The following is a 13927-nucleotide window of genomic DNA, read 5'->3' on the forward strand; positions in this document are numbered from 1 at the left end:
TATTGTTATTATGATTAATATTGTTTATTATTTATGTTGCTTGATTATATTTTGTTATTGCTTGATCACACCTTTTATGATTGCTAAAGGGAATTTGTACTTGAAATCACTCTTAATAAGATAATTATTAATTTGGTTTAGGCTAATATGATTTTAACTCAAGTGATCGCCAATAATAGATTTATTTGTGCATTAATTTCAACCAACATAGATAAACAGGGTAGGTTCAATATAATGTTTGTATGTTATTCGAAAAGCGCACATGAATAGCAGAACAAAGTAGAGGCCTATTTTATAAGGCGGGTCCTTTCTTTTGTAGATTGGATTCGTACCCTCATCCCCGGACCCTGTTTGGTTCAAGACCTTATGGAGTAGTTGATGGTCCTTTTGGATTGTCTTTTGGGTTTACAAGTTCCTAAAACTTGTTGGCGACTCTTTTTTCTCTTTGTCTTTCCCTTTGGAACGCCACCGCACTTTAGTGTATGATCACAGTGGGGTTCAAGTTTGGGGTTATCATAATGCTTGAAATATTCCCTACAGTTTTTGGCGACTCCACTAGGGAGGATTTCAATTTATATTCCTGAAATTTATTTAATTTTGGCAATTATTTAGAATGAGCGGATGAGACTCGAAAAATTCTAAGTATTTCATGTGCGTGATTTGATTAACATTATTGTCATATGCATTAAAAGGTCCTCATGGGAGCACCCCATGAGTCAATCCATAGGAATTTTACACGTAGGAAATTTGAGAAATATCTTTCATGACTAAAATCGAAAAGATGATGCAAAACCTAGAAAATTCGAAGAACACAGAAACTTGTCAAGGCATGTAGGAACTAGCGTCTAGAAAACAGGGCTTGTCGCTCGTAAAAAGTTTCTGTCGCCTGGCGATAGTTCTGTCGCTTGGCGACAGGAGCTTTTTTGCGGCGACAGTCCCTGTAGTCTGGCGCCAAGTTCTTCCAATACCGAGCCAGGGGTCTGCCTTCTTGCTTTGACCATTTCTAGCATTGTTGGCTTGATTTTGCTTATTGATTGAGTCCTTTTCTCACTTTTCTGAACCCATATGTGTTCTACATATGGAAATAACCCTCTGGGGGTTCCTGCTTCACCTGCCCAATGGAATATCCCACTATCATGTGCAAAGTTCAGATTTGGGTACGTGCAATGTTTGTGAATCCACCAAACCATGGAGTCGAGTTCGATTTCATCACGAACTCGCGGAATCCTGTCCATTCGCTCCAACCCTCCCGGTAGGCTTGTGTGCAATGCATATGGATTCTTAACCATGGACCTTTTTGACTTAACCCATATCCTCGAACTTTAGAGAACTAGAGCCATTGTTAGGTTGCAAACTCATCATATTGTGACTATGTGAACTACTTATGCTCTTGTTTGTATAAATTATATGTGTTAACCGTTTGTTTGACTTGTGTTACAGACTAAATAAATTGACTAATGACTAAAAGGACTTTGTCTAATTAATTAATTAATTTTGAATTAATTAAAGGCTAATAAATTAATCAATTCGACTTAGTATGACTTTAGGCATGTCCATTTAGAGTAAAATTACTGGAAACAATCCAAACTAAACAGTGACGACAGTCCTGTTGTTTTAGCGACAGTCCAGTTTTCTTGCTCGAGTCATCACGATGAGTCTAATTAATAGTCTACTAATCGGTTAATCAGTTTATTAATGGTACAAACCATGTTCAAATCTTATATTGAGTTTAGGTGCTTAAAGTCCAATGGTCATACACTAGCAGTCAAAGCATGTCACTTACATACACATAAAGCACACACATAACATGTTTGTCACATTATGACCATGTCTAGAGAGTCTTGAATGCGTGTTTTTTCCGTCATTTTTTTTAGGGGGGTAAGTCGGATATTAATCCTCCAATTTTAAAAATTTCCCTTAAATATATACCCCGTTTTTTCTTTTTTAATTTTTTGAACCATAAAGTCAAGTCAATTAGAGTCAAGTATTAAAACAAATATGGTTTAAATTACAGCGCGTGGTCAAGAAAGGAAAGGCGTTTAATCAAGGACAACACTTTTGTTCAAGTCTTACTTTTCGACAAACCAATCGGTAGGAAAAGGAAAGCTAAGAAGGTAATGGCTAGTCAAGAAGAACTTAATGAAGTCAAGGGACAGGTAGCCAACTTGGCTGAGATGTTGCAAAACCTATCACTGCAAATAAGTAATCCTGAAAAACAGAAACAAATGGACTTAATCCAGGAAAGCTTGGGCAAACTGTCCAACGACTTTAGATTCCAAGAGATTAGCTCCCAAGGGGTCTCGGTGGATAAGGACCTTCTCCCACAAAAGTTCAATCCCAATGACATCCCTAAGTTTAAAGCTATGGACAATCCTTATTTTCATTTAAGAGCTTTTGAAACTGTAATGAATATTAAGGGGATATATAGAAAAGCATTTCATTCTGTATTTTCATTATCCTTAGAAGCTGTATGTCAACAGTGGTACTTTCACTTGATAAAGAAAAGACCTCTAGTTGGGAATCTATTGTGAGCGCTTTCATTGAAAGGTATAAATGCAATATACAAGTTGAAACCCATCATAGAGAGCTAGAAATGCTAAAACAAAAAGAAAATGAGGGTTTCACCTCCTTCTTTAACAAATGGAGGGAAACTACTGCGAAAATGGTTGAAGTACCTAGTGAGAAAGAATCTGTCAAGATGTTCATTAAGAACCTCCAAGAAAAATACTCTAAGCACCTTAGGTACCAAAGCAATTTAAACACCTTCAAAGCTGTATATGATATTGGAATTAATATTGAAGATGACCTCGCTAAACAAAAAGCTGCTAATAGTAACTCAAGTAGTGGCTGGAAAAATAAGAAGAACGACAATCCTTCTTCATCCAAATCTACCCACTCAAATAATGTTAGCACCTTTAATCTAAATGAAGTCTTGGCAATGAATAATAATCAAGGACAAAAGAAACCATTTAGGAAGAATTATACTCCTATTGGTATGAGTTATGACACCGCATTTGACCGTTTACACGCAAAAGGTCTTATAACTCCTATTGGACCATTTGGGGACCCACCTGTCGAAAAGAGAACGGCTAGCTGGAACCCAAATGCACATTGCAAATATCACCAAGGTAGGGGTCATCCTACGGAAAATTGCTGGAGATTAAAAGAAGCCATTCAAGACTTGATCGATAGTAATAAACTCCCATTGCCTCTTGCAAGTAAGAAACCAAGTATCAATACCGCACCGCTATCAGATTCTTTGGCTATTTCCGACGAAGAAAATCAAGTGGATCCATCTAGCCTCATAGATCCTATCGAGACCATTGAAGAAGAAATCTTCGAAGATGCTCTCGAATTCCATGGCCAGGAACCTGCAACTAAACAAGAAGTACTGGCGTTGACATCAATATTGACAGAATTGGAAAAATTGATCTCACAAACCTTTGAGGCTATAAAAGAGAAAAATGAGTTACTTAAAAGTAGACCTCCATCCAAACAAAAGAAACCTTTTTCGCTCCAAGTAATTGACACTCCCAAAAAGAATAATAGAAAATATACTCCAATTGGGATTTCGTATGCAAACATGTTCAAAGTGCTCTCCGAGAATGGAAAAATTCAACCTCTCGAACCAAGACCATTTGAATCACTAAAAAGAATAGACAAATACTATTGTTCATATCATCAATCAGGGGGACATACAATAGAGCACTGCTTCAAGTTTAAGGACTTGGTTCAACGTTTGATTGATGAAAAGAAATTAGTTCAACTTCCACAAGATTCCACGATTAACGGAGTATGGGACAGTGATGATGAGGATGTTTACCTTAAAGACATTGAAGAAACTCCTCTATCAACAATATACCCAGTAAGTGACATTTGGGACGAGGAGGACTCGCCCATAGATGTCCTCACTAGGTCCGGGAGAGTACAACCTCCCATTTCAACACAACCTATACCTTCTATTAAGCAAATTCCCGTGCCTATTATAGAAGACAACGATGTTGTCAAACAGTTAAAAAAGACTAAAGTGGAAATGAACGTATGGAAACTCTTAGCCACATCTCGAGAGCATAGAGTTGCAGTCATGGATGCTTTGGCCAAAGTAGGCATAGATTCGGACACTACTCCCGAGGGACTTGCTAACTTCCTCACGAGTGACCTTCCAAGTTCAATCAATTTAGTCACCTTTTCGGATAAAGATCTACCACCGGAAGGTGAAAAACACAATAAAGCTCTAAACCTCACAGTCATATGCAAAAGAATGAATGTTCCCATGACTCTTGTGGATAATGGTTCAGCAATTAATGTGTGCCCACTTAGAACCGCAAGAATGTTGGGAATAAGGGATGAGGATTTATCCCCATCAACCCAAGGCATAAGAGCTTATGATAATTCACGCCGTCAAGCACTAGGGACAATTACCATGAATATAACGGCGGGTGCAATTGAGCATGCCACCACATTTCAAGTAGTGGATATCTAGGCATCTTTTAACTTGCTATTGGGACGCCCTTGGCTTCATGATTTAAAGGCCGTCCCTTCATCTCTTCATCAACAAGTAAAGGCCATAGTTGGAGGAATTCCAATTACCATTGATGCTTCATCTATGAGGATCAAAACAGTAGAAAATCCACTAATTAATGTGGAACATGATGAAAATGATGAGGATTTGTGGGGCTTTAGCGAAGAGGTCTCCTTAATAGAGGAAGATGAAAGGACCCCTCTTCATTACGACCCCCACTCAAACATGACAACGAATGCTATCCTAACAAAGCAAGGTCATTTTCCTGGAATGACTCTAGGAAAGAAGAAAGGAATAGCTAAACATATGGGACTACCTGGCCTCCCTAAATTGGATACTTTCGGACTTGGTTTTGAACCAACTCGCGAAGACCTTAAGTGGGCCCAGGAAAAATCGAGAGCACGAAGGAATGCCCGCACACAAAAAAGGGAGATACCCATGGACCAATATCCTCTCACTTTAAATGGACAATTTATAAGAGAAGGAGAGGATTACCCTTGTCATGAATTTCCTGAACCCTTCGTTGTAAACGGTATAAGACAACCTGGGTTCGAAATCTTTTTGGATTGTTGCTTCCTAGACGAGATCCCAGCTCCAATTTATAAGGAGAAGACACCTCCTTGCTTTGACTTTAATGTCATGAGACTCCTCTTTGGAAGAGAAAAGAATGAATCAAGATACACGAAGGATGATTCTTCACTTATCCAAACGGTTCTCCAAAGTGAAGGCTTTGATCCCTCCAAATTTATCACTCCAATAGAAGATCAAGAGCGTGGATGGCGCAAGACGGTGAAGATAACCACTACAAATGGAAAGAAGATTTCAGTAACTACATAACAAGGACCAATGTTCGAAGAATCGTCTGAGTCAGAGTCTGAGTTAGAGTCTTCCCCTATCGAGTCTTCTAATCCTTTAGTTGTAGCACCCTCACCTTCTATTTCTACTCCTAGGATAGTTAGCAATCAAGTCCCAACGGACATTTCTTTATTTGATGTAATGATTTCAGAATTTAATAATATGTCTTATTCCCCGTATTCTTCTTGTTTTTCTTTATCTAAAGATGACGAGCATTAATGATGAAAATGATAAAGAAATAATTAAAGCAATGGAAACACTTGAAAATAAGACACCAATAATCGAGGATATAGAAACGGTTGATATCTCAAAAGATCCAACCATTAAAAGAGAAGTTAAAATCGGACTAACACTAAATAAGGAAGAAAGAACCGATTTAATTAATCTACTTAAAGAATTTATCGATGTTTTCGCTTGGTCATACGAAGATATGCCAGGCATTAATAGAGAGATAGCTCAACACACAATACCATTAATTCCAGGAATGAAACCTGTAAAACAAAAGTTACGTCGAATGAAACCCGACGTAGCTCTTAAGATAAAAGAAGAAGTACAAAAACAAATAACTACAGGTTTTATCAGGGTATCCAAATACCCCGAATGGGTCGCCAATGTTGTCCCGGTTTCGAAAAAAGATGGTAGAGTTCGAATGTGTGTCGACTATCGAGATCTAAATAAGGCAAGTCCAAAGGACGACTTCCGTTTACCACGCATTGATATTTTGGTAGATAACACAGCAAATCATGCACTTCTCTCGTTTATGGATGGGTACGCAGGATACAATCAAATCCTCATGGCCGAAGAAGATATGGAAAAGACAACATTCATAACACCTTGGGGCACTTATTGCTACACGGTAATGCCATTTGGGTTGAAAAACGCGGGGGCTACTTACCAACGAGCAGCAACTTCCCTACTCCATGATATGATGCATAAAGAAGTGGAGGTCTATGTGGATGACATGATTGTAAAATCAAAAGACCTCCAAGGACACCCAATAGCCTTAAAAAAGTTCTTTGAAAGGCTAAGAAAGTACAACATGAGATTAAACCCCTCCAAATGTGCTTTTGGAGTTACCTCAGGAAAACTCTTGGGATATGTCATAAGCTCTAGAGGAATAGAGATAGATCCCACCAAAATCAAAGCAATCATGTCCATGCCACCGCCCAAAACCGAAAAGCAAATTCGAGGATTCATTGGCCGGTTGCAATACATAAGTAGGTTCATATCCAAGTTAACCACGATATGCGAACCAATATTCAAGAAGCTTAAGAAAAATATACCAATTATATGGGACGATGAGTGTCAAAAAGCCTTTGAAAAGATCAAAGCCTATCTCTCGAATCCTCTTGTATTAGCTCCAGCACTCCCTGGAATACCCTTAAGATTATACTTAACCGTCACAAAGGAAACAATGGGAGCTATGCTTGCACAAGAGGTAGAAAGTAAAGAAAATACTATTTACTACCTAAGTAAAAAAATGCTCGAGTATGAGACACGCTACACACCATTGGAAAAGCTGTGCCTCGCATTGGTGTGGGCCACAACTAAATTAAGACACTACATGCTCGTGCATACCGTTTACGTAGTCTCACGAATGGACCCCCTTAAATACCTATTCGAAAGATCTACACTTAACGGGCGTATCTCAAAGTGGATAGTGAATTTGGCCCAATTTGATATAAGGTTTATGCCTCAAAAGGCAATTAAAGGATCAGTGGTCTCGGATTTTCTAGCAGATTTCCCAATAGAAGATTCGACACCCTTAGAAGAGAATGAATTCCCAGATGAAAGTTTAATGATGACGGAGGACGATACATGGACTCTATATTTTGATGGAGCCTCAAATCAAAAGGGATGCGGCATAGGAGTCTTACTAGTATCACCTAAAGAAGAACATATCCCTATATCCATTAAATTAGATTTCGACGTCACCAACAACGCAGCCGAATATGAAGCATGTGTAGTAGGCCTCGAAACCGCTTTAGCCTTAGGCGTAAAGAAACTCCGGATATTTGGAGATTCTTCCTTAATCATTAATCAAATCTCATAAAGATGGAAGGTTAGGAGTGAAAGCTTAGCTCCTTACCAAACATATTTGGAAACTCTCACCGATCAGCTGGAAAAAGTGGAATACACTTACCTACCTAGAGAGGAAAATCAATTCGCCGACGCCTTGGCAAGACTAGCCTCAATGGTTAGAATACCTAAGGAGATTGAGCAAATGCCTTTAACCATAGAAAAAAGGCATAAACCAGCATATATTCAAGCTATAGAAGATGATGAAGTGATTCAAGAAGAAGAACATGAAGAAGAACCGTGGTTCGTAGATATATTAAATTACGTCACCAAAGGGGAATATCCTCCTCATGCCGACAAAAGAGCAAAAAGAGCACTAAGACTTTTAGCTTCCCAGTCTGTACTCATAGGAAATGAACTACACAAAAGGGTACCTAAGGGTCGAGCTCTATTATGTGTAGGAAAAAAGGATGCTCAAAGAGCTATGAGAGTAGTCCATGAAGGTATATGTGGAACGCATGTTAATGGCAAAATGCTAGTCCAAAAGATAATGCGAGAAGGATATTACTGGACTACCATGAATAAAGATTGTCATCAATATGTAAAAAGATGCCCGAAATGTCAAATTTAAGCAAATTTACAACATATCCCACCATCTCTCCTCTACACCTACACTTCACCATGGCCCTTCTCTACATGGGGAATAGACATAATTGGAAAGATCACACCTCCCGGAACAGGAGGTCACGAATACATCTTAGTTGCAATAGATTACTTCACAAAGTGGGTGGAAGCACAATCATATGCCAAACTCACCGCCAAACATGTAGCACTCTTTATCGAAAGAAACATAATTTGTCGATACGGAGTCCCAGATGAAATGATAAGTGACAATGGAACTCACTTTCAAGCCGAATGTGAAGAATTGCTACAAAAGTATGGTATTCAACATCACCATTCTTCCCCTTATAGACCTCAAGCAAATGGAGCAGTTGAGGCCGCTAATAAAAATTTAAAAACAATCATTGAAAAAATGACTGAAAATTATAAGGATTGGCCTGACAAACTTCACTTCGCACTGTGGGGTTATCGAACGTCAATCTGAACATCAACAGGAAATACGCCATTCAACTTAGTATATCGAATGGATGCCGTACAACCCGTAGAGCTAGAAATACCTTCGCTACGCATCGCGTTAGAAAGTAGACTCGATGAAGTCGAATGGACTAGAGCACGGTATGAAGAGCTAATCCTACTCGATGAAAAGCGACTAGAGGCTCTACATCACACTCAATGTTATCAAACCCGCATGGCTAGACATTTCAATAAAAAGGTCAAGACTAGAAATATCAAGGTTGGGGACTTGGTATTAAAAGCATTAAGAAAAAATGTTTTGGATCCAAGAGGCAAATTCAGGCCTAATTGGTCCGGACCATATATTGTCAAAACAATCCTGTTAGGAGGCGCGGCTAAATTAACTGACATGGATGGCAACGAATTTTCAAACATGACAAACCTTGACCAACTTAAGAAATACTATCCATAAGTACTTGAGTGAAATACTCAAGAGAGCTACGTTTGGCCTGATTCCTTAAGCAAAGGATACGTAGGCAACCCAGACAGGGTGCGGCCACTTTAATCTCTTCAAATTCTGTATCCCCGAAGTAACAAATACATGTCTGCAAAATTTTAAGACTAGAGCTAGAAGATAGCCTCTGTCGCCAGACGACAATTTTGTCGCCAGGCGACAGAGCCAAATTGACAGCGACAACTTATTGGATAGCAGCGCCAAGTTCCTGCGAGTGTCTGGGCCAGTTCCGCATATTCTGGAAATTTATTCGACTTCTGTACTCGAATTATTTCTCCGAAAAATAAATATTGTAATTGTTTCTCATTGCTTTAATTAAAAGTTAATTGAAATAAAAGCTGAAATTTTATTATTTGATAAAGAAATTACATTATTGGTAAAATAAAAGCTAAAAAAAAATAATAAAAAATAAAAATAAAAAAAAAATTTAATTAACTAAAACAAATCAACTTTGTCTAATAAATCAAAAGTAAAGCAATGCTCTATTCTTTTTTCTCTTTTTTGATTCTCTTCCAATTTTTGTCTTCATTCTCTTCCTCTTGATCCATAACCTTTGCTAGGAGACAACCATTAGAAGACCTACACTCTATTTTAGTATGGATAGTTTCCCCCTCCGCTAAAACTCCATGTTTCTTCTGTACCCAAACTTCCTTCTTCATAGAATCAACTTTTCTTTTCCCTTGATCTTTCTTAGAACTTTTCTTCCTTGGCATAATAGGAGTTTTGAATTCAATCCTTTCCCCCAGGCGTTCCTTAGCATGGACCTTTTTGTCACCTAGACGATACTTCACATTGGTCTTCTCAGTCTTGACTTGAGATTTTTGGAACCTTCCATCAAGCCATTGTTTCACTTTATTTGACAAACAAGGTGTTTCCTTGTGGGTAATCACCTCCCATAAGGGCCTATCACTCCAATATCTGTCAAAACGCTCAATCTCTTGTGACACAGGAAATTCATAAGGACGGCGGAGATCTCCTGTAGGAATGGTTTGTGCGAGACCATATTGTCTCATAACTCTACAAGGAAAATAAAAGGTTAATCTTGACAAGCTCGGGAGACGACAGTATGCTTGGTTACTACAACCAACCTCGCCTCAATCTTCCACCAAGGAACGATCCAGCTTATGGTAAAATCACCGGCAGCAAACACCTTGCTCCACTCACGGCGACCTATCTTCAAAAATCGTTTCTTTCGCCGGACTATGCAATTTGGGACATATGTGTGTATATCGTCAGGAGGATTAATAAGCTTTAACCTCTCCATGAGCCATATCTGTAAAATATGTATTTAATTAGTATTACAGTGTCAAATAATATTCTTTAGTTCTTCGTAAATTAAAAATAGTATTATTTTATACCTGTAATAAAATCGGAGAACCTCGAAAGGGTGCTCTTGGATTCTTTCTTAATGCATCCAACCATAGCATAGTCTCTCCAACAATTAGCGGCATTGAATTTCTCCCAGATTCAACTTGTTCTATAACAAATATAATCATTGATTGGCCTTCATTATCCTTACCACTAACTAAAAGTAATTGGTTAAACATGCAAAAAAGAAAAGCCCTTCTCTTATGGACACGAAAATCAGGATTAGGATTATCATAAAAATAATGTGCAAATTCTGTCAAATCAACTACATTCCCATGCACTATATGTTTTAAAGCCGTGCCCCTTAGGTCAAAAAAGCATTCAAAATCTTTATAATAATATTCATTAATTCTAGGCATTACCGCAAGATCTGTGGAATAATAACCTATAATGGCCCCAAATTCTTCCGATAAAGGGCATATTTCATCATGGAAAAATCTAAAACAGTGAGTATCAATATCCCAATAGTCTATGGCAGAATGAATAAAATCAATGTCAAGACTCATCCCCTTGATTCCAAACATACCCCCCATATGAGAAGTATCTAATGCTTTTTTATCTTTAGCAGTTAAAAGACGACACCACTCATTCATGTACCCACAAAAAGTTCTTTTAGCTAAAGGCATGATTCCTAGTTAATTACTAATTAATAAACTGGTTAAATTATGCAGTAAACGAATGATTCGGGGGCTATTTATAACCTTTTTCATGACAGACTTCAATTTCTGTAGGAAATAGGAAAGTGCGTGGCGACAGGATGAATTACGCGGCACCAGTTTATTTCTTTGCAGCGACACCTTTTACGCGTAGGAAACCGTCTTTTATTTATGTACTTGATTTCGACTTTGACTTGACTTATTATTATCTTTCTACTCCTATTCATACACCCTTATTATTATTATTATTATTATTATTAGTATTATTATTATTATTATTATTATTGTTATTGTTATTGTTATTATTATATCATATTAAGCTTAATTAATTTTAGGGTTATTTTTGGTAATCATACTTTCTTCCTTCATTTTTCTTTTTTTCATTTCTTTTTTGGGGGAGAGAGTCAGTACCCTCCACTAATATCAAAAATGACGGAAATTTTGCGCAAAAATTACACTTTCTCACACACTCACATGCACAATACATTTGTTATAAAATAATAAGTCAGGTAAATAAAATGTTAATAAATAATAAAATGCATATATATACAAGTGTCTAGTATATAAGTCATATGAATAAAATAGACAAAGTCCTACAAAAGTCAAAAATAAATAAACACAGGTACAACTATGGCGCCGGAGGTCCCAAATCGCGAGGGATGCCAAATGTATCGAAAAATGTCCTACTCCGTGGAGTATGTCCATCATCGTCCCCTGAACCACCAGGCTGCGCGAACTGCAGCTCAGGGCCAGGCCACCTAACCTCACCCTGAAACCCGACAGAAAGAGGCTGGGGCTGCAAAGGCTGCTGCGACGACGAGCCAAACTCAAACGTCCCACCACCCATCCCACCTCGAACGGTCGGCCCGGTCGGAACCTCCTCAGGTGATGACGCCGAGTCCTCTACCGCTGCGGCCTCAGAACGACCACCCCGACCACCCCGGCCACCTGAAGTAGTCCGGCGACGCCTCGAATCGGACCTAGTAGTCTCTCTCCTAAGCTCGGGTCTCGACCGAGTGCGTGGAGAAGGAATAGGCTGCCCCTGCAAAAGTAAATCAAAGTTAGCAAGTGCAAACGAAAAAATAAAGTCGAGAATGATAAAAGCAAAAAGTAATACCTCCTCAGCCTCATTGCTACGACAAGTAGCGCGGTTCTTCAACCTCACAAGCTGGCTGCGAAAAGCGTCTATGCACCTAGCCATAGCCGTCACCACCTCGCGAGAAAACTGTCAAAGTAACTAAGTCAGTAACGATTACAAAGCGAACATAAAGATAATATGCAAGAAATCGCTTACTCGAGTCTGGTGACGAGGAATTGATCGCTCCACAAACTGCTCCCCCTCTGGAGCTGGTGGAATAAGCTCCTCGATCGGCCCATACGTACCCTGGTAGCGTATGGACATCCGCGGAGGAATGAACTCCCTAGAGCCAGCCTGTTAAGAATAAAAGGTTAGAAAAATACTTGGGGGGCTACCTAAGGAAAAATAAACCGAATAGACGAAAACATACCGCTGCCTCCTCCGAAAGGACAGGAGCCGGCGCTAGCAACGGTAGCAGGTCCTCCTCGTAACTCTGCTCGAGGAGAACGTAAGACCTCCAAGGAGTACCCCGGGTAGGTCCACCAGCACGATCCCGCTGCAAAGCATCGTGGAACATATGCCGAGGTGGAGGAGCAGGAACCACGAAAGTGTCTGAAGAATGCTGGATGGCTCCCATCTCCCCTAGGTAGACCACCGCGTCGTACGTCCCCAGAAAGTAGCGACGCTCGGCTGTGTACTGCGCCGCCAGCGCAGAGATAGGAAAAGCAGCCCAAGGTCGATAGACCGGGCTAGGCTCCTGAAAAAAATTACTAAATAAGACACTAACACCAAAAGATGATAAAAGAAAAAGTATGAATTGTAGAGACCTACCGTGAGAATCATCTGTCGAAGGTGCAGCACCTCTGGCGGACCTCTGCGGCCTCCCCAACTGGCAGCAATAGGGAGCACGCGAGAAAAAGGCCTCGCAGGTGCGAGAGAGGGAAAATACTCGTAGAACCAGATCTATACGAAAAGATGAAAATCAGTAAAGATTGTGCTTCTAAATTTAGAATTAAAACCTAAAAAGGGAAAAGGAGATGTACCTTTACGACCCTCCAGAAACTGGAAAGGGCTATCTCTCCAGACAGGGCCTTGTGACGACAGAAACGCTGCAAGCCCAGTAGAAAGTCCGCATAGGCCATGCTGGCCCAGTCATACGTCCCGACCAAGTGAAGGTCGCGAACATCGGACAGGTAGTAAAGTAGTACTCTACTACCTCGATCAGGGGAAAACGTCCCTGATAGCAGGATCAGCACAAAGATGCGCACCCGCTGCTCTCGGGTGGTCGCATCATCCTCAAAAGCTGCAGCCAGCGTGCAGCGACGAATACATCGGGAACTCAGCTGTCCCGACTGAGCCTCAGCCTGGGCCCGAACAACGATCGGCCCCAACAACTCCAGAACCTCCGGCGAATAGACGGTGACACCGGCATCGAAAGGCAGGGGAGTAGACTGGAACTCTAGCCCCGTAATGAGGCTGAAGTCAGCTGGAGTGACTGTCATCTCACCCCAGGGAAAATGAAAAGTGTTGGTGGTGTCCCAAAAGAACTTCACCAAAGCTCGAACGACGAGGTTACCCCCATCATATGAAAACATGGCCCGGGTGGCCTGCAGCAGGGGTGTCAATCCACATGACTCCCAAAGACGACGAAGCCCCTCATCGCGGCTGATGAAGTTGTCGTACAGAGAAATGATGGTGGAATTACCCGAGCTGTGGCTACGGGTCCTCCCACTCGAAAGACCTCATCGGATCCGCTCCGACAGATGATGAACTGGCGCGTGAAACAAGGTGCGCTCATCCCAATCCGGCATGAGACCCAGCTTGGAAGCAGAAGGCACGTC

This window comes from Chenopodium album, chromosome 21 (assembly GCF_948465745.1).
Source record: "Chenopodium album chromosome 21, dcCheAlbu1.1, whole genome shotgun sequence".
Lineage (NCBI taxonomy): Eukaryota > Viridiplantae > Streptophyta > Magnoliopsida > Caryophyllales > Amaranthaceae > Chenopodium > Chenopodium album.